The 21,524-nt window shown below is 47.5% G+C and overlaps 1 protein-coding gene across 1 annotated transcript in view; it reads left to right on the top strand.

Annotated features, from left to right (window-relative positions):
* Positions 1 to 21,524, top strand: part of TUT4 (terminal uridylyl transferase 4) — a 163,916-nt gene that overhangs the window by 1,055 nt on the left and 141,337 nt on the right. The window lies entirely within an intron of this gene.

Below are 21,524 nucleotides of genomic sequence, written 5' to 3'. Positions count from 1 at the left end.
CTTAGAGCAGTGGTTCTCAACCTTCCTAATGCCGCAACCTTTTAATACAGTTCTTCATGTGGTGGTGACCCCCAACCATAAAATTATTTTCGTTGCTACTTCAAAACTGTAATTTTGCTGCTGTTATGAATCGTAATGTAAATATCTGATATGCAGGATGTATTTTCATTGTTACAAATTGAACATAATTAAAGCGTAGTGATTAATCACAAAACAATATGTAATTATATATGTGTTTTCCGATGGTCTTAGGCGACCCCTGTGAAAGGGTCGTTCGAAAAAAAAAGAAAATAAAAAAAAAGAAAGGGTCGCTCGACCCCCAAAGGGGTCGTGACCCTCAGGTTGAGAACCGCTGCCTTAGAGATTTCCTGTCTGTCCTCTCAGGGTACATTGGGGAAACTGAGGCTCTGAGAGATGTGCAGTTTGGCTGGATCTCACTGAGCCAGGACCAGGGACTTCTGAGCGTTAATTGTCCCATTCATTATGTGAATAATTTCCTTTCAGCCAATCACAGGGTACTGGGCTTGAAAAGGACTGGTGGGCCATGTAATCAGTTATTGAGTCACAGCTAGCGTTAAAAATAATAATTAAATGGAATGGGGAAAGTGCATGGCAGATAGTAATGCTTTGTAAAATGCATTTCTTACTCTGAGCCAGGTCAAAAGCTTTAAAAGCCACTGAATCTGACACCTTCCATTGTATGCACTTCATTGGTAGCTCTCCTCATTTTTCACAGCAGTGGGTAGAGTAGGAAATGATGGGATGCGTTGTGACTCCCCAATTCTTCCATCCCTTGCTTTGGGTGTGTGTGGGATAAATCATGGGCATCCGGAGATCTGGGCTCAAGCCCTAGCTCAAACCCTTCCTCAGTTTTTCTCTCTATGCTTCCAGTTCCTTTTCTTCATCTAAGCCAGCTCCTCAGATACAAATGTGTGCCATGCCTTTGACCTGGGGCCCCTGAGAGGGGTTGGGTCTGGGTCTGCTCTTGAGAAACACATAGTATAGTGCGGGAGTCAGACAGACATCACGGGACAGGGCAGTGAAAGGGGAAATGCAGGGACCATGGCCATCTGAAGAGGGGTCACCAGCTGAAGGACCAGGGAAGAGTTTTGAGGGGGTAGTGTCCTCAAGAATCATCTAAGGTCAAATATGAAAACTGGAGGGAATTGTTATTATCCCTCAGAAAACTTTTTCCAGCTGGAGATTTCTGCAAACTGTGCACTGGATAGTGTACTCTAATGGAGGTGCATTTTGGCCTCTTTATTTATTAGATGGAGAGTAAAGGGGAGGCGTGGAATCCTGTAGAAGGGAGAGAGCACTCCTGGAGACATGGGGTTCAGCTGGGCAGTAGAAAGCTCTGCTCTGGCTTTTGGTAAAATTGGGAAGCTGCCAACAGTTTTCAAAGTCTTTTTCCAGCCAAGAATTAATTTGTTCCTTCCAACAACCCTGTGTGTGAGCCAAGCTAGGATGATTGTGCCTCTGAGAGACATAACAAGCCCAGAGTCACACAGGCAGGACTGGTACCCACGTCTGTCTAGCCAGGGGACCCTTTAGCAGTTTGATGAAGACTATGGACCTCTATTCAGAAGGATATTTTTAACTACGAAAAATAAATTACTTTGGAATACAGAGGAAACCAATTATATAAAATCATTATCAAAATATTTATTTTGTGATTTAGTCTTTTTAAAAACATTAAATAACAAGCTCTAGAAATTGGTCTATTACCTATTGTAATTTCGAGGTAGTCAATGAGTGTAAACAGTATTTCAAGACCTCGTTACTGTAATGCAATACAGAAATATCTATGATTTCTATTGGTGACGGAGTCTCAGGTACTGCTAATACTGTTGTGATTTGTTGCTTACATGCATGATAGAAGGAAATGCTACATTTTAGTTGGAGGTTAGTGAAAACAAGGATGTAATTTTTTCAACTCTATCCATGGATCCCCTGGGTTCTGTAGAATCTATGTTAAAATCTTCTACCTCTTCTGGTCTAGCTCCTACTCCAATGCTTGTTACTTTATCACATGCATCATGTTTCTTCCTGCAGACACTTATTGCAGACCTACTATGTGCCAGACAGTTTTACATCTTGTATGTCATATAGTCTGGAAAACTTCCTTTGAAGTAGGAGTTATTCTTTCCATTTTGCAGACAAGATAACTGAGACTCGAGGAGGTTAAGTGATTTACCCAAAGCCACACAGCCAGTAGCTGAAATCAGAGTCTTGTACCACCTCTTCATTCCTCTCCAACTGAGGTTTGGGGGTCAGTGTCTCTAACACCAGAAGGAAAGGAAAGTGTGAGAGAAGGGTAAGCAGGGAGAATTCAGTTATGGAGAACACACGCGAAGTAGAAATCGTGCTGTGCTTTTCATTATCTCCTTTAATCCGCACAACAACCCTATGCAGTATAACTCTATTAAAAAATAAGTAAATAATACATATCTATAATAATAAAAGCATAATATGCTAATTAGACCAGACGTCCTTCCGGGCCTCCTTCCGGACAAAAGCCGGGGCTGCGAGGGAAGCCCGGGTCTTGGGTGCCAGAGGGAAGCCAGTGCTGGCAGCTGGGGGAAGGAAGGCCTACTCTTGCCCAAATTTCGTGCATCAGGCCTCTAGTTTATTATAAAACACAAATTAAAAAAATATAAATAAACCAAAATAAAAATCACCTATAATCTCTCCACACAGAAATATCATTTAATACTTCGGTATGCAGAGTTCCAGATGCACACATACACACACAATTTTACACCCACTTTACGGATACGAAAACTGGACCCAGAGAGGTTAAGTAACTTGCCCAAGGATGTACCAGTAATAAGTTTCAGTCACCTGTGGTTTGACCTTAGGCAGGTCATCTTTCCTCTCTTATCAGGGCAGTAAGAAGAGCCAAAGCCTGGCACTTTGAAAGCCATAACTGGAAGGAAGCCCCTCTGAGTGGTTTTCACAATAGTGCCCCCTAAACCAAGGCAGCCTTGCTCCAGGAGCCTGTTTTCTTGGAGAGGGTTAGGGGGAGGGTGGGAGGCGGGGCGGGGCTGGGTGGGGCGAACCGCCTGCTCCCTGTGGTGGGCCACACAGCTTGCAGCTGCAGTTGGGTGACTAGTGACTGCAGTTAACCAATCAGTTGGGGATGAGAATCCGGTGCAACCCTCCTGTGATTGAGAACACAGTTCTTCTCACTGGGCTTGGCCACATGTGTGGTCCGTTAGGAGTCCCTGGACTCTCCTCTTGCCCTACAGCCCCAGCTTGTGCCCACCTGGACCCCTTCCCTAGAGACTCCCTCGGATTCTTTCCCCAATCTTCCAGAATGAGGCTCTTGTATCTCATCCTAAGAGAAGTAGCTTTGCCTTGGTGGAACAAAATAATGCAGGGACAGCCCTGGCCCGTTGCTCAATGGTTAGAGCACCAGCCCAGAGACCAAAGGGTAGCTGGTTCGATTCCCAGTTAAGGGCACAAACCTCGTACCTCCGTTGCAGGCTCCATCCCCGCCCAGTCAAGCTCTTGCAGGAGAGACACAATGATGTGACTCTCTCACATCAATGTTTTTCTCTTTCTCCCCCATCCCTCTCTCCCTTCCACTCTCTCTAAAAGCATCTACTGTCTTGACTGTACATGTACCAGTCATTGAGCACCTTCCATGTTCCATCATCTCACAGGAATCACAGTTTCAAACTCCGGGTCAGAAGTTGTACCTGCTTCAGCCCTGGTTTCACAGCCTAGGGCCTGGTTCTCAAAGGCAGGGCTGCTGCTTTGTACTGCCTCTGTTCCTTTGTGTGCCTTTGTGCAAATCAGAAAGAAATATACCTCATCCTCTGGCCTGATGTAGCTCCATGCTGAAGATAAGGCTTGGTAATTAGAGTTCAAACTAGATTTCACCTCTCACTTATCCCTTCTTCTGGACACCTTCAAAACCTACATGACCATAAAGGTCAACCCTGCCGCAAGGAAGAAACTAATAAACAAACAAATAATTTTGAAATATGGGTATTTTAATATATAATGCTATTGAAACTCAGGTTAATTTATTCACCCCAGGACCCATTCAGGAATGGCAGATACTAGGACTTGTTCTGGTCTGCCAGTCCCCAAAGCTCAAAGAAACACTGCCTTTGCCCTTCTCCTCCTTCTCCTTCTCCTCCTCCTCCTCCTCCTTCTTCATTTTATTTTATTTTATCTTTATTGTTGAGTATTACAAATGTCCCCCTGCTTTTGCCTATCTTCTGCTCTGGTCTCAGCAAGTGTCCAGCACTTTCCATGTTATTAAGCATTTTTCATGTTCACAGTTCTTTTCCAGCCTAAGTTCATCCATTTCTGGAATTTACTCCAAGACCGCTGCACCCTGGAGTGAATGTCTGGTTCTCTGCAAGAACCAGTGTCTCCAACGCTGCACCCTCCCTGTCCCTGCTGGAGTGTTACTGACGTGCACAAAGCAGAGAATAGAGGGAAAGGCAGGGATTTTGGTACCAGATTAGCCTGGATTCTAATCGCTACTTGGCAACCAGTTAGCTAGGGTACACTTTGGACTTTACATTTAACCTCATCTGTAATATAGAAGTCATAGTACCTGTCTCATTGGGATAAGATATAGCTATGTGAGCACTCAGTAAAGGTTGCTTCTCTTCTTCCTCCCACTTTGCTAAGAGCAAGGTTTATGTCTCATGCTAGGTCTACATACAAGAAAAACTTCAGCCTTTGTCTACAGAAGACTCATTGAATTTTTGGGGGTGGTATTGGTTGATAGAGTTATATAGGTTTCAGGTGTACAATTCTATAATACATCATCTGTACATTGTACTGTGTTTTCACCACCCAGAGTCAAGTCTCCTTCCATCACCATTTATCCCCCCTTTACTCTCTTCTACCTCATCCACATTGTCAGACTCTGTCTATGAGTGTTTTTGTTTTTTTCTTTGCTTAATCCCTTCACCTTTTTCACCCAGCCTCATAGCCCTGCTCCCCTCTGACAGCTGTCAGTCTGATCTCTGAATCTATGAGTGTGTTTCTATTTTGTTTGTTAGTTTATTTTCTTCATTAGAGCCCACATATGAGCGAAATCATATGGTGCCTGTATTTCTCTGACTGGCTTATTTCACTTAGCATAATACTCTCCAGGCCTGTCCATGTTGTCTGTCGCAAAAGGTAAGAGTTCCTTCTCTTTTATGGTTGAGTAGTATTCCATTGTGTAAATATGTACCACAATAGGACTAGGAGGTGTTACTAATATTCTTGGTGTCCCTCCTCTGGGAGGCGTCATGACCCCATTGAGGCCCCAAGAAGTAAAATACTTTGCCCATGAGTCACTCAGCTGCTAAGCGGCAGAGGCAGCTCATCTACTGATGGGCACTTGGGCTGCTTCCAAATCTTGGCTACTGTAAATAATGCTGTAATGAACATAAGGGTGCATATGTTCTTTCCAATCAGTGTTTTGGGATTCTTTAGGATATATACCCAGAAGGGGAATTGGTGCCTTATAAGGCAGTTCCATTTTTAATTTTTTGAGGTAACGCCATACTGTTTCCCACAGTGGCTGCACCAATTTGCATTCCTACCAACAGTGCATGAGGGTTCTCTTTTTCCACATCCTCACCAAAACTTGTCTGTTGATTTATTGATGGTAGCCATTCTGACTTCAGTGAGATGGTTTTAATTTACATTTCTCTGATGCTTAGTGGTGTTGAGCATCTTTTCATATGTCTATTGGCCATCTGTGTGTTCTCTTTGGAGAAGTGTCTATTCAGTTCCTTTGCCCATTTTTTAATTTAATTGTTTGTTTTTGAGTTTTATGAATTCTTTATAAATTTTGGATATTAAGTGTTTTTTAAAAAATATATTTTATTGATTTTTTACAGAGAGGAAGGGAGAGAGATAGAGAGTTAGAAACATCGATGAGAGAGAAACATTGATCAGCCGCCTCCTGCACACCTCCTACTGGGGATGTGCCCGCAACCCAGGTACATGCCCTTGACCGGAATCGAACCTGGGACCCTTCAGTCCGAAGGCCGACGCTCTATCCACTGAGCCAAACCAGCCTCGGCTGGATATTAAGTTTTTTTTCAGATGTATCATTGGCGAATATGTTCTCCCATTCAGTGGGTTATCTTTCCATTTTGTTGATGGTTTCCTTTGCTGTGAAAAAATTCTTTAGCTTGATGTAGTCCCATTTGTTTATTTTTTTCTTTTGTTTACCTTGCCTGAGGAGCTATATCAGAAAAAATGCCCAGCCAATGTTTCTCAGTAGATTGTGCATCATCCCATGCACCAAGAGGTCATTGGTTCGATCCCCAGTCAGGGCACAGGCCCGGGGTTGTGGACTTGATCCCCAGTCGGGGGGGAGGGGGGCATGTAGAAGGCAGCCGATCGATGTTTCTTTCTCATTGATGTTTCTCTCTCTCTTCCCCTCTGTCTAAAATCAATAAAAAAAAAAAAACACCCATATTTAAAAAAGAAAAAGAAAAAAAGATTGCTATAATAAATGTCCAAGATTTTACTGCCTATGTTTTCTTCTAGGATTTTTATAGTTTTGAGTCTAACATTTAAATCTTTAATCCATTTTGAGTTTATTCTTGTGTATGGTGTAAGAGGATGGTCTAGTTTAATTTTTTTGCACGTGTCTGTTCAATTTTTCCAACACCATTTATTGACTAGACTATCTTTACCCATTGTATGTTGTTGCCTCCTTCATCAAATATTAATTAACCATAAAAGTGTGGGTTTATTTCTGGGCTTTCTATGTTTTGTTCCATTGATCTATATGTCTATTTTTATGCCAGTACCATGCTATTTTGATTACTGTGGCCTTGTAGTATAGTTTGATATCAGGTAGCATGATTCGTCTAACTTTGTTTTTCTTTCTCAAGAGCACTGTGGCTATTTGGGATCTTTTGTGGTTCCATATAAATTTTTGGAATATTTGTTCTAGTTCTGTGAAATATGCCATTGGTATCTTGATAGGAATTGCGTTGAATCTAGATTGCTTTGGGTAGTATGGACATTTTAATGATGTTAATTCTTCCTATCTATGAACTCAGTATATGCTTCCACGTATTTGTATCTTCTTCAATTTCTTTCTCCAGTGTCGTATAATTTTCTGAGTACAGATTTTTTACATCCTTGGTTAAACTTATTCCTAGGCTTTTTATTTTTTGGGATGCAATTGTAAGTGGTATTGCTTTCTTAGTTTCCCTTTTTGACAACTTATTATTGGTGTATAAAAATGCAACAGATTTCTGGATATTTATTTTGCAACCTGCTACTTTACTGAATTCATTTATCAGTTCTAGTAATTTTTTTGTGGAATCTTTAGGGTTCTTTATATATAATATCATGTCATCTGCTGCAGAAGACTCTTAGTTAACTTTGTCAACCCATGACTAGAACTACTTTGTCTCTTGGCCTTAGGCAAGTCTGTTTCCCTCTGAGCCTCCGTTTTCTGTCTTTTAAGTGGGGATAGTAATACCGAAATAACCACAAGAACTACTACTATTTACTGAATATTTATTATATATCAGGCACTGTGGTGCTTTATGGGTGTCCTGTCATTTATTTTTTTTTTTTTTTTTTTTTTTTTTTTTTTTTTTTTTTTTTTTTTAAATAATTTTTATTTCTTAAAGTATTACAAAGAGTATTACATATGTCTCCTTTTTCCCCCCCATGACATTCCCCCGGCCCCTACCCCCCGCCCCCCCCCCCCGCCCCGTGTCTTGTGTCCATTGGTTAATCTTATATGCATGCATATGTCCTTCAGTTGGTCTCTTAATCCCCCCCCCCCCAACCCTCCCCAGGCTCCCCATTGTAGTTTAACATTCTGTTCAATGTTGCTCTGCTTCTGTATCTACACCTGTTCATCAGTCCATACTGGTCCCCTTTATTTGTCCCAACCTCACTGGAGTAGTCTCAACCTCACCAGGGCCGTCTGAGCCTCACCAGGGCCATTTCAACCTCACCGGGGTCGTCCCTACCTCTCGGGGGCCGTTTCAACCTCGCCGGGGTCGTCCCTACCACACCAGGGCCGTTTCAACCTGACTGGGGTTGTCTCTACCACACCGGGGCTGTTTCAACCTGACCGGGGTTGTCCCTACCACGCCGGGGCCGTTTCGACCTGACTGGGGTCGTCCCTACCTCACGGGGGCTGTTTCAACCTCACCGGGGTCGTCCCTACCTCACGGGGGCCGTTTCAACCTGACCGGGGTTGTCCCTACCACGCCGGGGCCGTTTCGACCTGACTGGGGTCGTCCCTACCTCACGGGGGCCGATTCAACCTCACCGGGGTTGTCCCTACCACACCGGGGCTGTTTCAACCTGACCGGAGTTGTCCCTACCACACCGGGGCCGTTTCGACCTGACTGGGGTCGTCCCTACCTCACGGGGGCCGTTTCAACCTCACCGGGGTTGTCCCTACCACGCCGGGGCCGTTTCGACCTCACCGGGGTCGTCCCTACCTCACGGGGGCCGTTTCAACCTGACCGGGGTTGTCCCTACCACGCCGGGGCCGTTTCGACCTGACTGGGGTCGTCCCTACCACACGGGGGCTGTTTCAACCTCACCGGGGTCGTCCCTACCTCACGGGGGCCGTTTCAACCTGACCGGGGTTGTCCCTACCACGCCGGGGCCGTTTCGACCTGACTGGGGTCGTCCCTACCTCACGGGGGCTGTTTCAACCTCACCGGGGTCGTCCCTACCACACCGGGGCCGTTTGGACCTGACTGGGGTCGTCCCTACCTCACGGGGGCCGTTTCAACCTCACTGGGGTCGTCCCTACCTCACGGGGGCCGTTTCAACCTCACTGGGGTCGTCCCTACCACACCGGGGCCGTTTCGACCTGACTGGGGTCGTCCCTACCTCACGGGGGCTGTTTCAACCTCACCGGGGTCATCCCTACCACACCGGGGCCGTTTCGACCTGACTGGGGTCGTCCCTACCTCACGGGGGCCGTTCCAACCTCACCGGGGTTGTCCCTACCACACCGGGGCCGTTTCAACCTGACCGGGGTTGTCCCTACCACGCCGGGGCCGTTTCGACCTGACTGGGGTCGTCCCTACCTCACGGGGGCGGTTTCAACCTCACCGGGGTCGTCCCTACCTCACGGGGGCCGTTTCAACCTGACCGGGGTTGTCCCTACCACGCCGGGGCCGTTTCGACCTGACTGGGGTCGTCCCTACCTCACGGGGGCGGTTTCAACCTCACCGGGGTCGTCCCTACCTCACGGGGGCCGTTTCAACCTGACCGGGGTTGTCCCTACCACGCCGGGGCCGTTTCGACCTGACTGGGGTCGTCCCTACCTCACGGGGGCTGTTTCAACCTCACCGGGGTCGTCCCTACCACACCGGGGCCGTTTCGACCTGACTGGGGTCGTCCCTACCTCACGGGGGCCGTTTCAACCTCACTGGGGTCGTCCCTACCACACCGGGGCCGTTTCGACCTGACTGGGGTCGTCCCTACCACACGGGGGCTGTTTCAACCTCACCGGGGTCGTCCCTACCACACCGGGGCCGTTTCGACCTGACTGGGGTCGTCCCTACCTCACGGGGGCCGTTTCAACCTCACCGGGGTTGTCCCTACCACACCGGGGCCGTTTCAACCTGACCGGGGTTGTCCCTACCACGCCGGGGCCGTTTCGACCTGACTGGGGTCGTCCCTACCTCACGGGGGCTGTTTCAACCTCACCGGGGTCGTCCCTACCTCACGGGGGCCGTTTCAACCTGACCGGGGTTGTCCCTACCACGCCGGGGCCGTTTCGACCTGACTGGGGTCGTCCCTACCTCACGGGGGCCGTTTCAACCTGACCGGGGTTGTCCCTACCACGCCGGGGCCGTTTCGACCTGACTGGGGTCGTCCCTACCTCACGGGGGCTGTTTCAACCTCACCGGGGTCGTCCCTACCACACCGGGGCCGTTTCGACCTGACTAGGGTCGTCCCTACCTCACGGGGGCTGTTTCAACCTCACCGGGGTTGTCCCTACCACACCGGGGCTGTTTCAACCTGACCGGGGTTGTCCCTACCACGCCGGGGCCGTTTCGACCTGACTGGGGTCGTCCCTACCTCACGGGGGCTGTTTCAACCTCACCGGGGTCGTCCCTACCTCACGGGGGCCGGTTCAACCTGACCGGGGTTGTCCCTACCACGCCGGGGCCGTTTCGACCTGACTGGGGTCGTCCCTACCTCACGGGGGCCGTTTCAACCTGACCGGGGTTGTCCCTACCACGCCGGGGCCGTTCCGACCTGACTGGGGTCGTCCCTACCTCACGGGGGCCGTTTCAACCTCACCGGGGTTGTCCCTACCACACCGGGGCTGTTTCAACCTGACCGGGGTTGTCCCTACCACACCGGGGCCGTTTCAACCTGACCGGGGTTGTCCCTACCACGCCGGGGCCGTTTCGACCTGACTGGGGTCGTCCCTACCTCACGGGGGCTGTTTCAACCTCACCGGGGTCGTCCCTACCACACCGGGGCCGTTTCGACCTGACTGGGGTCGTCCCTACCTCACGGGGGCCGTTTCAACCTCACCGGGGTTGTCCCTACCACACCAGGGCTGTTTCGACCTGACTGGGGTCGTCCCTACCTCACGGGGGCTGTTTCAACCTCGCCGGGGTCGTCCCTACCACACCGGGACCGTTTCAACCTCACCGGGGCCATCCCAGCCTTACCGGGGAAACAGCATGTTTGGCCCTCTGTCCCCTGCCGGCGGCTCCCCACCAGACAAAATCTCCAGGCGTTCCTGGTGGTTGAACATCCAGCACTCCTGCCCTCCACCAAGTGCACAGACTGCCTGTCTGCTGTCCCGCAGCGCCCCACCAGAGACTGGGACCAGTGGGCATGTTTGTGCGCTTGCTGGTACAGCAGTTCCACAGTGCCGGCCGAGTCAGGCCCAGCCCTGGCCGGCCCCGGACCCGACTCTGCCCCCCCCGATTGCATCCCTCCCAGATGCAAGGAGCTGAAATCTGCAGCCTGCTGGGATGGGCTCTGTACTTGGTGCCTCAGCACATCCTACTCAGTCTCAATGCGCTTCTTTCTATGCGAGGAGTTGAAATCTGCAGTTTGTTGGGTTGGGCTCTGTACTTGGTGTCACATCCTACTCAGTCTCAATGTTCTTTCTCTCCTTCCAGTTGTAGAGCTTCCACTGGGCCAAGTTTCCCATGGTTCTGTATGATAGGTGTTTGTCTGATATTTGGTAGTTTCGATGTTGTTGTGCGAGGTAGCACGCACAGGTCTCTTCCTTATGCCGCCATCCTGGTTCTCCTGGGTCTGCTTCTTGAGTGTGTCTCTCATGGCTGCGAGCAGTTGAAGTCTGCAATTTGTTGGGATAGGCTGCAAAAGCGCAGGTGGGTCTTTTTGTGCACCTGGCACAGCTTGGATCGGGATGTAAATTGATTAAGGCTGAGACTCAGGGAGTCGCCATGGCGGAGCAAATAGCACTGGCTGAGTCTCCGCGGCCCCTTGACTCCCTGCCAGGGCTTTGTGTCCCCCAGTGCCGGCGAGCAGCTGTGCAACAGAGTCTCCCTCGCTTTCTGATGGCTGCAAGGCCGTGCTGCCTCTCCCCGTAGGGTCTGGTGCCTCATGATCCCGCCTGAACCAGCTCAGTGGATTTGAAAGTTTGCAGAAGAAAAGGCGCTTCTACTTGTGGGTCTGGCACAGCCCAGATGGGAATGTAAATTGCGTAGGGCGGGGTCACAGGGAGTCGCCGGGGCGGAGACTCAGCGGCCCCTTGCCTATCCAGGACTCCAGGACTTTGTGTCCCCCAGTGCCGGCGAGCAGCCGAGCGCCAGAGCCTCCCTCGCTTCCTGACCGCTGGAAGGCCGTGCCGTCTCTCGCCTTGGGGCCTGGGGCCTCAGAGACCCGCCCGAACCAGCTCAGTGGATTTGAGAGTTTGTAAAAGCACAGTCATTCCCTCCTGTGCCTCTGGCACAGCCCTGAGGGTAGGGCGGGGTCACAGGGAGTCACCAGCATGGATGAAATAGCGATGGCGGCGTCTCCGCGCCCCTCGCCTCCCCGGGACACCAGGACTTCTTGTCCCTCGGTGCCGGCGAGCAGCCGCGTATCAGAGCTTCCCTCGCTCTCCGACCACTGCAAGGCCGTGGCCGCCTCTCCCTGTGGGATCTGGGGCCTCAGAGACCCGCCCCGAGCAAGCCCAGAGGATTCGAGGGTTCGTAAAAAACCGAGAATCCATTTGCAGCCCGCGTGGCGTGTGACTGCGTACCTCTGGTTTTGGTGCCTCCGTAGCTCCCACTTAGTCTCACTGCGCTTCTTTCTTTTCCTCCAGTTGTAGATCTCCCACTGGGCCAACTTCCCCATGGTTCTGAGTGGCGGTTGTTTACTTCATAGTTGATAGTTTCAATGATGCTGTGAGAGAGCAGCACACACAGGTCCGCTCCCTACGCCGCCATCTTGGTTCCCCCTGTCCTGTCATTTAACCAGCACAATAGGACTATGAGGAGTTATTAATATTTCCAATGTCCCTCCCAAAAGGGACATTGAGGCCCAGAGAGGTAAAATACTTTGTCCATGAGTCACTCAGCTGCTAAGTGGCAGCACTAGGATGTGAATCTGATTGCAACCTATTGGCATTTTGAGCCAGATAATTATTTATTGTAAGGGACAGTCCTATGCACTGTAGGGTATTTATTAGCCTCCCTGGCCTTAACCCAGTAGATGCCAGTAGTACCCATGCCCCACTGTGACAGCCAAAAATGTCTTTAGATATTGCCAAGTGTCCCCTGGAGAGCTAAATTACCCTTAGTTAAGAACCACTGCTCCACCCTCTAGAGTTAGACAATGTTTTTCCTCCACAATACAACCAAGCTAGGGAAGCTCTTTTCCCCAAAGGGTCATGAAATCAACTGCAGACAGGCATTACACTAATGCTAATACTATTTCATTTTTGTTATAGCCCACTTGCACTTACAAAGTGCCTTCTTATAACTTAGTTTGTCTGAATATTCCAGGTGAGAGAGCACATAAACAGAGTGTCTAGCATAGTGCCCAGCACTTATTAAGTAAAATCTGGGTTTACTTTTATTGGCTAGATGAACCGGTGAAGGCTCAGGGAGGTTGAGTGATTGTCTCAAGGTTACACAGCTAGTAAGGTAGTCTTGTCATTTGTTATGTTGATTAGCCTGTTAACTATTGTTCTCAGCTCTTCTACTTTAAGTCTTAAAGAATTTCAGCTTTCATTGAGAGGAACAGGCAAATCAGAAGAATTAGAATCTGTTTCCTAGAGTTGAAAAGATCCTAGAGCAACGGTTCTCAACCTGTGGGTCGCGACCCCTTGGGGGGTCGACTGATCCTTTCACAGGGGTCGCCTAAGACCATCGGAAAACACATATATAATTACATATTGTTTTTGTGATTAATCACCATGCTTTAATTATGTTCAATTTGTAACAATGAAATTGGGGGTCACCACAACATGAGGAACTGTATTAAAGGGTTGCGGCATTAGGAAGGTTGAGAACCACTGTCCTAGAGGTTACCTAGTTCAACTCACTACTGCACGCTAATAGGGTTGCCAGATAAAATACAGGATGGCTAGTTAAATTTGAATTTCAGATTAACAATGAATAATTTCTTAATATGTCCCATATTATCACAAATATCAGAATAATGGCAGCAAGAAGTAGGAAAGGGGGAGAGCTTTGAAAGATGTTAAGATGTGGGTCAGAGATGGCTATTTGTTCCTGCTCCCCCAACATCTGTTTTCCTCTTCTTCTATGTTAATGGAACCCCCAGTTTTCATCTGGGCACATGGCCATACAGCATTAAAAAATCTTTATTTCTCAGTGACCCTTATGTCTGTGTATAGCTATGCGACTAAGTCTTCTGAACTGTATGATGTGATGTAGTCCCCCGAAAGGAATAGGACTGAGGTAGTCTATCTTGGATCATGCAGATGTTGGCAACATCCTAGGGATGACAGAGCTATAAGCCTGGGCCCCTAATTCATGGAGCAGAGAAAAGGTTCAACTTTTACATGGGATAGAAAGAAACCTCTACTTTATTTGAGACTGTGTTTACTTTGGGTTGCTGTTGTAGTTGCCCAATCTCTATTCTGACACAAAGTGGTAAAAGTCAGGTGAAAGCTACGATATAGAGACTAGAGGAGATGTGGGGAGAAGAGGAAGCTACAGAGGTCTTGTCATACCCAAGGCAGCATTTCTTATTTTTCTTTTTTTCAAATTATGAGAGAAAGTTACAGAGCCCTGGCCAAGTTGCTCAATTGGTTAGAGCACTGTCCCTGATACACCAAGGTTGCAGGTTCAATGCTTTGCCAGGGCACATACAAGAATCAACCAATGAATGCATAAATAAGTGGAACAACAAATTGATCTCTCTCTCTCTCTTTCTCTGTAAAAAATCAATAATTTTTTTTAGAGTTACAGAGGTAGTAGAAGTGAGCCAGCTGGGCTGCACAGGCTGAGGAAACAGTTACAGAAGCAAAAGAAGGGTTCTTGAAGCTTAGGAGAGGGAAAGGCAAAGGTAATGTACCTGGGGGGAAGAAGAGGAGAAAGGAAAAGATGGGGTGTGCTATCAGAAGGGAGAGTGCACCCCAAGGCAGCATTTCTTTTTTGACCCCCTGCAATATTACCATTCTGGGTGGGGTCCAGGAAGCTATGCAGGCAGCTCAGAGATTTGTAGGGACCCAGGCCTCAGCAATCTCCTCCATCAACCCTCAGGCTGGCCCTGCTGGATCTGGGAGATTTTAGCTCTGTCTGCTTTCCAAAGGTGTCTCCATGGTGACCAGCCCTCTAGGCAGACCCTGGAGCTGCCTGCTTCTATCAGTAATTGAGTGTCTGCTTCTGGCCCCATTTTATTTCTGTCCTTAAGATTTGGAACTGAAGACAGGCTCTATCATGCTAGGTCAGGTCACTACCATTTCTTTTTTTTAATATAAATTTCATTAAGTTTATTGAGATGACACTGGCTAATAAAATTGTATAGGTTTCAAGTGTACATTTCTATAATACATCATCTATATAATGCATTGTATGTTCACCACCCGACCCTGTGTTCATTGCAGCATTTCTTACCTGCATTCCACAAGGTCCTGAATGACCTGATCCCTGCCTACCTCTCTCACCCTTGTCTTTATCCCTTAGCTCCAGGTACCATTGACTCCATCCAATCCAGTGTCTTCCTTCCTTAGGGCCTTTGAAGGAGCTACTACATCTGCTTAGGACCTTCCCATTTCTTTTTTTTTTTTTAATATATTTTTATTGATTTCAGAGAGGAAGGGAGAGGGAGAGAGAGACTGAAGCATCAATGATGAGAGAGAATCATGGATTGGCTGCCTCCTGCACACCCCGTATTGGGGATTGAGCCCGAATCCCGGGAATGTGCCCTTGACCGGAATCGAACCTGGGACCTTTTGGTCCACAGGCTGATGCTCTATCCACTGAGCCAAACTGGCAAGGGCAGGACCTTCCCATTTCTTTACCTCAACTGACTCTTATTAAAATTTCAACTCTCAGCTTAAAGCCATTCCTCAGGGAATCCTTCTTAAACTCCAGAATAGGTCCAGTGCTATTTTTTGTTGTTGTTAATTCTCAACAGAGGATATTTTTTTCTATTGATGTTTAGAGAGACTAGAATGAAGGGAGGGAGGGAGAGAGAGAAAAACATCGATGTGAGAGAAACACATCAATTGTCTGCCTCCCAGGCCAGGGATCAAACGTGCAACCCAGATATGTGCCTTTGACCAGGAATCAAATCCAGGACTTTTGGTCATTGGGCTGATGCTGTAACCACTGAGCAAAACCAGCTAAGGCTCCATGCCACTGTTAAACATGCTCATGGCTCCTTGTATCTCTTCCTGGTACTTGTAATCCTATATAATAAAAGCCTAATATGCTAAGTGTCTGGTCGTCCGGTCATCCTTCAACCAATCAAAGCGTAATATGCTAATGATATGCTAAGGCCGTTCAACTGCTCGCTATGATGTGCACTGACCACCAGGGGGCAGACAGTTGACCGGTCAACCAGTCACTATGACGTGCACTGACCACCAGGGGGCAGATGCTCCAACCTGTAGGTTAGCTTGCTGCTGGGGTTCGGCCGATCAGGACTGAGTGAGATGGGCCGGACACACCCTGGAGCCCTCCCACGGTCCCTCCCCGGTTGGCCAACCTCCCACATCTCTCCCCGGCCCCGATTGTGCACCAGTGGGGTCCCTTGGTCTGGCTTGTGCCCTCTCACAACCCTGGACCCCTCAGGGGATGTTGGAGAGCCGGTTTTGGCCCAATCCTGCAGGCCAGGCAGAGGGACCCCACTGGTGCACGAATTTGTGCACTGGGCCTCTAGTTCTATAATAATTGGTGTAATTATTTGGTTAATGTTTGTCTCTCCCACTATTCTTTAAGCATCATGACAGCTGGAAACGTGTATTTTGTTCACTGATGTATCCCTAAAACCTAGTGCAGAACCTGACACATAGCAGAGCTCAAGAAATACTTGTTGATGAATGAATGTGTCTTCCAACCATACTTTTCCAGGAAGTTCCCTCATAGTCACACCCTCCTCCCTCCACTCTCTAGCCCAAATTAGAGAAGTAGATAAGAGAGAAGATGGGACCTCCCTTTCTCTGAGGACCTGGGATCAATGATATTGAAAGAGAATGAATCATTGGGAAGGTGGGGGAAAAGGGCACGGAAGGAGAGCTCAGCAAAAGCAAAGGCCCTTATCATATCCACAGCCAGAAATGACCCCCTTTTCAAATTCCTAACCGGTGGTCTCTGGCTTGCTAATCTACCCTAACCTACTAGCAGATTGCTAAGGAATAGGTAATGAGATTTAAGAAGACAACTAAAATATAGATTAATAATTAAGGCTTGTCAAATAGCTAAACGACTGTCGATGTAAGAAAAGTGCAAACCTGTAGAGAATTTTTATGAGTTTATTTGAACCAAACTGACAACATATATAACAGATTGCAGTTTTTTAAATGTATTTGGAATTAATGAGGTAATTTAAGTAAGATTACATGAAGGAGGTAGAAAGCAAGGAAGGAATTAGATTACAAGATTATGTGCTTTCTTAAGTGTGGTTACACCTTTGAGGAGTATTACTTCCGCATTTCAAAGGTGTGTTAACTGCGATACACAAGAACAATGGGCAGTTTGCTTAAAAAACTTTCACTAAAGAAGTTATAGGCCTGGGGTATGACTACCCAGCATGACCTGCCCTTTTTCGTCCACATTACTGAGTGCTAATATATAACCTAATAAATAAAGTATTTTGCTTAAAAGTAAAGTGTTAGAAGATAATTAAAGTGTTAGTAGAAAATCACATATTAACTACTCAAGTGCTGGCTGATAACTGAGGGATTAATTTAAAACTAAGTTTTTAGTATATACTGGTTAACCAATGACTAAGGTAATACTTGGAAAAGATTTAAAGTGAGGTTTTCCCTAGGGGATTCTTGCACATTAGAGGGGATTTGGAAACAGCAGAAAGCTGATAAAGCCTATAGGAATGTAGGTCTACTTGAGACTGTAAAATCCTCAGTTGGACTCTAAACTTATGGAGAAATTGTTTGTCTTTGGTTTTCAGATAGGGTTTAGTTCAGGGACAGCATGGAGCTGTTGCTCAAAATGTTTGCCATCTAATTACATTTAATTTGCTAAGGGCCAGGCACTGTGCTAAAGAGAGAAAACAGGCAGTTGCTTAAACAATGAGAATAGAGTGTGGTGAGTGAGCTGAGTGGTGTGTAATAGGAAAGGCTTAGAGCAGTGGTTCTCAACCTTGGCTGCACATTAGAATCACCTGGGAATCTTTTTAAAATCCTGATTTCTGGGCCTTATCCTCCGGAAATTCTGTTTCTTTGTTATGGGGCGGGGCCACAGCATTAGTAACAAAGAAACAGAATTTCCGGAGGATGAGGCCCAGAAATCAGGATTTTAAAAAGATTCCCAGGTGATTCTAATGTGCAGCCAAGGTTGAGAACCACTGGCTTAGAGGGTTTGCAAAGGCTGGGTAGAAGGAAAAGCTGGTGAGTTTAGTTCCAGGTATGTTAGGTTGAATTGAGGTGTCTGTAGACATGCCCAGTAGGCAGGTTGATATCAGTCCAAAGTAGAGATTTGAGTCCAAGGCACAGATGGTGGTCAAAACCATGAGAAAAAAAATGAGATAGGTGCAGAAGAGTGTATGGAGTGAGAAAAGGGACCAGCCTGGAACCCCAACGAAGAACAACAGGGAAGCACAGGGCAGAGAAAGAAACATGAACTGACACCGAGAAGAAAGGAACACTCAGAGAGAGGGAGGAAACCAAGAGATGACAGTGGCATGAAAACCAAGGGAAGAGAATGTGTCAGGGAGAAGAATGTAGTCTGCAATGTCAGATGTGGCTGAGAGGTCAGGAAGGATAAAGTCAGAGATATGTTCATTGAGAATGTGGTTCTGAGGTTGTCCATCACAAAAATGTCTGATAACTGGGTTTCATTGCATAGGTGTGTGTACCCACACGAGTATATGCTGAGCTGGATTGTAGAGCAGGGTATGTAAGGGTAGTCTGGAGGCCACCTTAGAGGGGCTTATGGTCAATTCAGAGAGCCTTCATTTACTCAGGGCAGCTTTTGAGGACTGTTACGGGAGACTATGAGAACTATAAGCACAGTTCAAACCTTTCATTGTCCATTGGGAAAACTGAGGACAGAAGACAGGGAACAATTTGCTCAGTATGTGAGTCAAGGCATAGTCAGAACCTGAATCTGAATCTGCTTCTTCTAGAAGAGGGACCCTTGGGAGAAGTAGACATGAAGTTCTTACTGACCAATGAATTAGCAATCAGTGACTTTGCCCATCACCTCCATTTTTAGCTGCCTCTTTTTATCTATTATCTATCTATCTATCTATCTATCTATCTATCTATATTTGCATATATATATGCAAATAGACCGAACAGTGGAACAACCAAACAACTGAACAACTGAACAACTAGTTGCTATGATGTGCACTGACCACCAGGGGCTGTGCACAGAACATGGCAGGCATCGGCAGCAGGTGGCAGAGCGCAGAACAAGGGAGGTGTCGGCCAGGGCGGGATGGTGGTGCAAGTGAGCAGGGGCACCAGACCAAGGCGGGACACTGGTCCTGTCATCAGGGTGAGCCTCTGGTGGTTAATGAAAATTCTTTGCTCCCGCATGCCACGGTCCCACCTGGTGCTCGCACCCACTGCCAGTACCCAGCCCCGGCCCCGATTGCTTGGTGCTCTCAGTGGGTGCAAGCAGCAGCTTCCAGCCCTGATCGCCCCTGAGGGCTTCTCCACCTCCCCCTGCTCCTGAGGGGCAATCAGGGAAGCAGCCGCTGCTCGCACCAGCTGCTGGTGCCTGCCTCAATCACTCCGCGCCATCAGCGGGTGTAAGCAGGGCTGGCAGGAGCGGGGCTGCTGGCAGACAGGGGACCAGGGGCCACAGCGGGAGGGGCCAGGCGGGGGAGTGGAGGATCAGCCGAGACCTGCCCCTATGCCCATTGCAGCCTTGCGGCCCACAGTTCCTTTCAAGGTGCACGAATTCATGCACTAGACCCCTAGTATTTTATAAAAGTAAAAAATATATTTTATATTCAAAATTCAAACATTACAGTAATACTTAACAAAGAAAGTGAATGACTCCTGTTACCCCTACTCACCCCTTCATGGACAACCACCGTTAATAGTTTGGTCTATATTCCTCCCCCCTTCTCTCACTTAACATTGTAATTTTTTAATAAAAATATTATACTTTATACTGGATTTTTTTGTGTGTGTGAATGTGTTCATTCTGTTTTGCAATTTGCCCTTTTTTCACTTTTGGACAACTTTTATGATAGCATATAGAAATCTAATTCATTAATTTTAGTAACTATGGGGGGGGAATCAAAGATGGCGGCATAGGTAAACACCAGAGACTGCCGCCGTGGACAACCACTTCAAAAATACAACTAAAAGTCGGAGCGGACATCAACCAGAACCACGGGAAGGCTGGCTGAGGAGAGTCTCTTCAACTAGAAGCAAAAACAACATCATTCCGACGCTCAGCGGAGGCGCAGTGTGAAAATTTAAAGGTACGGCGGTGCGGTGGTGGAGGTGCGCGCGCAAAGCGGGCTGGCGGCTGAGGGCGCGATTGTCGTTTTCAATCAGGAGCGAGTCTCAGACTCTGGGCTACAGATCCGGGCGAGTCTATAGGGACCCAGACTCAAACGGGAGAAGCGGGACTGTCTGGCTACGGCCCCTCCGAGGTTTGCAGCGATTGCTGGGACAGAGAGGCAGAGCCCCTGGGGACGGACTGAGAGCGGCCATAGCTGCTCCCTCCCCCCGCCCTGTTGAGCCCGCCCCGCCCAAACCCTGCGCACAGCCATTTGCCGATCGCCTCAGGCAAGGGCTGGACTAGCGCCTCCCCTGAGGACTGAAGTTTTCCCACAGCTGATTTCCACAGCCAGTCGGCCTGGTGGTCAAATCCCTCTAGTGTTAACTACAACAATTAAGGCTTGGCTAGAACAAGACTGCGCACAGAGACCACAAGGGGGTGCACCAAGAAAGCATAAAAGATGCGGAGACAAAAAAACATGACAGAAATGGAGGATATGGAGCTAAGAATCGCAATTTTGAGGGCTTGCCATAAATTTGTGCAGAGCCTCACGAAAACTAATGAGACCCTCGATGCTACGATAAAGAAATTAGAAAGTAAGCATACACGGGACTGAAATAAAGAATATTATACCCAATAGCAGACCAGAGGAGCACAAGAATCAAACCAAAGATTCGACAAAAAACACCCAATTGGAAAAGCAAAATGAAAAAAGAATCCGAAAGTGTGAAGATAGTGTAAGGAGCCTCTGGGACAGCTTTAAGCGGACTAATATCAGAGTCATTGGAGTGCCAGAAGATGAGAGACAGCAAGATATTGAAAACCTATTTCAAGAAATAATGGCAGAAAACTTCCCCCACCTGGAGAAAGAAATGGACTTACAGGTCCAAGAAGCGCAGAGAACCCCAAACAAAAGGAATCCAAAGAGGACCACACCAAGACACATCATCATTAAAATGCCAAGAGCAAAAGACAAAGAGAAAATCTTAAAAGCAGCAAGAGAAAGAGGCTCAATTACCTACAAGGGAATACCCATACGACTGTCAGCTGATTTCTCAACAGAAACTTTGCAGGCCAGAAGGGAATGGCAAGAAATATTCAAAGTGCTGAATACCAAGAACCTACAACCAAGATTACTTTATCCAGCAAAGCTATCATTCAGAATTGAAGGTCAGATAAAGAGCTTCACAGAGAAGGAAAAGCTAAAGGAGTTCATCACCACTAAACCAGTATTATACGAAATGCTGAAAGGTATCCTTTAAGAAGAGGAAGAAGAAAGAGGTAAAGATACAAATTGTGAACAACAAACATGCATCTATCAACAAATGAATCTAAGAATCAAGTGAATAAATAACCTGATGTACAGAATGAACTGGTGACTATAATGAATCAGGGACATAGAAAGGGAATGGACTGACTATTCTTGGGGGAAAAGGGGTGTGGGAGATGCGGGAAGTGACT

Source organism: Myotis yumanensis, unplaced genomic scaffold, assembly GCF_028538775.1.
Source record: "Myotis yumanensis isolate MYYU_CA2020_CCGP unplaced genomic scaffold, mMyoYum1.0.hap1 SCAF_2, whole genome shotgun sequence".
NCBI classification, from domain to species: domain Eukaryota; kingdom Metazoa; phylum Chordata; class Mammalia; order Chiroptera; family Vespertilionidae; genus Myotis; species Myotis yumanensis.
This window is presented reverse-complemented; position numbering and strand designations above follow the sequence as displayed.